General features: G+C 43.9%; 1 protein-coding gene across 4 annotated transcripts in view; it reads right to left on the bottom strand.

The window, feature by feature from the left end:
• LOC123980308 (H-2 class II histocompatibility antigen, E-S beta chain-like) overlaps positions 1–4,081 on the bottom strand; it is a 236,945-nt gene that overhangs the window by 38,781 nt on the left and 194,083 nt on the right. The gene's annotated exons all lie outside the window — the stretch shown is intronic.

The following is a 4,081-nucleotide window of genomic DNA, read 5'->3' as shown; positions in this document are numbered from 1 at the left end:
GTTCTTAGTCTTTCGCACCCAAGTTGGAAATCACTGCAACCAATTCTTTTTGTTATAGTGTACCGAGCACCTGGCCCGTACTCTGAATTCTTATCTGAGTTTGCAGAGTTTTTGTCAACTTTAGTCCTTAAAACGGACAAAGTTATTATTGTAGGAGATTTTAATATTCATGTGGACGTTGAGAATGACAGCTTCAGTACTGTGTTTATCTCTCTGTTAGATTCCATTGGCTTCTCTCAGAGTGTTCATGAACCGACTCACTGTTTTAACCACACCCTCGACCTTGTTTTGGTGTATGGTATTGAAATTGAACATTTAGTGGTGTTCCCACAGAATCCCTCTTTATCCGACCACTGTTTGATAACTTTTGAGTTTGTATTGCTGAACTACTCGCCATTGGGAAAAAATTTCTATACAAGATGTCTGTCTGATAGTGCTGTAGCTAAATTTAAGGATGCGATTCCATCAGCTCTAAATACATTATCTAGTCACAAAGTAACGGAGGACTCCTATGCTAATTTCAGACCCTCCCAAATCGATCATCTTGTTGATAGTGCTGCAGGCTCGCTGCGAATGACACTCGACTCTGTAGCCCCTCTAAAAAAGAAAATACTAAAACAAAGAATCAAAATACCATCTAAAGTGATCAATAACTTTGTTGAGTTTTTAAATAAAATGAAAAAGGTTTATTCATCAGTTTTTTACACATCCTGTTTGTGTCTCTGCTGCCTGTCAGGAACAAATAAAGTGATCGATCAGCTGATCAGTTTGTGTTTGATGATAGAAGCTGATAATAAAAGCAGCTGCAGACAGAAAACAGATTTCTCTTCACTGTGAAATCAGTTTGTCTGCTGAACTGTTCACCACCAAAACCAGTCTGACCACATGATGCCTTCAGGTGAACGCAGCGTCTCTGGAAAGTCCAGCCCATCAAAAACAGAGCTGCTGATGAGTCATCAGTCACCAGGAGCAGCAGCTTGTAGAACAGCAGCAGAGAGAGGAGGAGGAGGAGGAGGAGGAGGAGGAGGAGGAGGAGGAGGAGGAGGAGGAGGGTCCTACAGGTGGATGAAGGTCCCACAGATCAGATGGTGCGTTCAAGTGCTCCTGAGATGGTCCCTTTTCCCTTGTTGGGAAGTTGTTCTTCAGACTTCGGTGTGTTCAGGAGCTTTGAGTCGTAATGTGGAACCAACATGGACATTATGGCGTCTGTCTGGTGATGGAGTTTGTGAAGTTTCTGTCCAGGACGCTACAACAGTTTGTAGCTGCACCAGCTCATTTCCTGAAACCACTAACATGTTGTTTATCTGACTGTTACCAGAGCTGAAGCTGATCAGTAACTAATGCAGGTCAACTAACGGTCACAACCTGACACCGTTAGACAAATGACGTGAGCAGAACGATGGCGTGCACTACGTGACTAAAGGTCAGCTGACAAACCGCTGTAGAAATGAGCTTTTATTGTCCTTCACGTGTTACCTGTGAACTCTGCATGTTATCACCAGTTCGTCTGTTGTGTCGTCTGTAAAGGTGCTGTGCAAACAAAGGTTATTAATATCCTGCAGGTAAAGGTGAGCAGGTAAAGGTGAGTTGTCTCCCTGCAGGACACAGTGACGCTGTGAGTGTTGCTGTTGTTGCTGTTGTCAGCAGTCATGTGATCACCCTGAGCAGCAGCATCGTTTGGGTTCCTTGTTCTCTGTTTACCATCAGAAACCTGAACGCAGCTTCTCTGGAAAATCCCGACTCTTTACTTTCAGTTCCTGTTCGCTCAGCAGCCAATCAGAAACAGCGCTGCTGCTGAGTCATCAGTCTCCGGCAGCAGCAGCTGGTTTGAGAACAGCAGCAGAGAGGAGGAGCTCAGACGCCCCCTGCTGGTTCTTCAGGTACCTTCAGTTTATTACTGAGTCAGCAGCCAATCAGAAGCAGAGCTGCTGATGAGTCATCAGTCTCCGGCAGCAGCAGCTGGTTGGAGAACAGCAGCAGAGAGGAGGAGCTCAGACGCCCCCTGCTGGTTCTTCAGGTACCTTCAGTTTCTAACTGAGTCAGCAGCCAATCAGAAGCAGAGCTGCTGATGAGTCATCAGTCTCCGGCAGCAGCAGCTGGTTTGAGAACAGCAGCAGAGGAGGAGCTCAGACGCCCCCTGCTGGTTCTTCAGGTACCTTCAGTTTATTACTGAGTCAGCAGCCAATCAGAAGCAGAGCCGCTGATGAGTCATCAGTCTCCGGCAGCAGCAGCTGGTTGGAGAACAGCAGCAGAGAGGAGGAGCTCAGACGCCCCCTGCTGGTTCATCAGGGCTTTTACTCACTAAAACTTTAGTTCATCTCTAATCTGACTGATTATATGTCCAGTAATAATCTGAATAATCTGACATCAAACTTCTTACTGATCTTCATAAATCTGGTCCAGCAGTTTATTTACAGTCAGCTCAGCTGCTGGTTGTGTCATCTGTTGCTAAGCAGCAGAGATGTTGAACAGAGAAGGATCCGATACGCCCCCTGCTGGTTCACCATCATCATCTCAACATTAATTATTATAATATAAAATAACTGTTCAGTAATATATTCATGTTCTTCTATCTGCAGCACGTTTGTGTATTTATTTTATTACATGGTTTGAATTACGGGGGTGTGACCCCTTTTGCTGAAAACTTCCACAGTTTAACAAATGAAACTAAATTTGTTGCCACTCGTGCTTCTGGCATTTCTTTGTTTATCAGCAGGGCTTCACATTAACACCCGCCAAATGCAGGTGATTTCTCCCGTGGCGGGTCACAGTCACTCCCACTCGCCACTTTGGTGTGTTGAAAAATTTTAGTCTTGTCAAAGGCAAGATTTAAAAAAAAACGAATTGCAATGAGACACTACAACTCCCATGAGTAGTAGCTGCACATCGTGTTTGCTCATTGGTCCATTAGTGAAGCTTATTGTCTCGCGCATTACTGACGAACGACACCGTAAACAAGATGCTGTGGAAATTAAACTGGCCCTCGGACCAAGAGAACTTTTGGCCTGCTGTTAATTATCAACTTAATCCGCAGCAGTGATGACACAGCAAGCTTTTAATATCACACAAATCCACACAACATCCCACTCTCACCTTTTGTCAAACGACAATATAAAAGTTGAATCTGTCACAGGGCAGCCACAGTCCCTCAGACCTGCAGACCGTCAGCCTCCCGTCTGCTTTTAACCTGATGCTATGATCTCTGTCATCACACGCGACTGGTCACAGTTCAGTCAGTGCGTCAGTGTGCGTGAAAAAAAATGCACAGGAGAACGAGAGAATGAGAAAAGGCAGAGCTGAGATAAAGTAAAGGCAGGAGGAAAGTGCCGTTTAATGCTGTAAAGTTACAGATATATTAAGGGACGTGGTGTTACTACTAGCAGGGCTGCCTTTATATAATAATCTTTATTTGTAGAGCACTTTTCAAAAACAAGTTACAAAGTGCTTTAACAAGTGTAAAGACAATAATACCCAAGAGACAATACAAGATAAAAGCAAGAAAACATTGAAAAGACTAAAATACACGTTTAAGATAAATATAAAATTAGTAAAATACAATAAAATAAAAGGGATAAAATAAAGTCAAATAAGATCGGGAAAAGCTCTCCTATAAAAGTAAGTTTTAAGAAGGGACTTAAAAGAGTTCACTGACTCAGCCGACCTGATTTCCTCGGGCAGGCTGTTCCAGAGCCTCGGGGCCCTGACAGCAAACGCTCTGTCCCCTTTAGTTTTCAGTCGAGACTCTGGAACAGACAGCAGACCTCTGCCCGAGGATCTCAAGGTACGTGCTGGTGCGTATGGGACTAAAAGGTCAGAAATATAACAAGGCGAGAGGCCATGAAGAGCTTTTAAAGTGATCAATAGAATTTTAAAGTCAATTCTAAAACATACTGGGAGCCAGTGTAATGAAGCTAAAATAGGAGTAATGTGGTCATATTTCTTTGTTCTGGTTAAAAGCCTGGCAGCTGAGTTCTGGACAGTCTGGAGTCCATCAATAGATTTTTGGGTTAAACAGGTGAAAAGGCTGTTGCAATAATCCAGGCGTGATGAGATGAAGGCGTGTAAAATGGTCTCGGTGTCC

The sequence above is a fragment of the Micropterus dolomieu genome, linkage group LG12 (assembly GCF_021292245.1).
Source record: "Micropterus dolomieu isolate WLL.071019.BEF.003 ecotype Adirondacks linkage group LG12, ASM2129224v1, whole genome shotgun sequence".
Taxonomy (NCBI): domain Eukaryota; kingdom Metazoa; phylum Chordata; class Actinopteri; order Centrarchiformes; family Centrarchidae; genus Micropterus; species Micropterus dolomieu.
The sequence above is the reverse complement of the archived record's forward strand: the minus strand, read 5'-3'. Positions and strand labels throughout refer to the sequence as shown.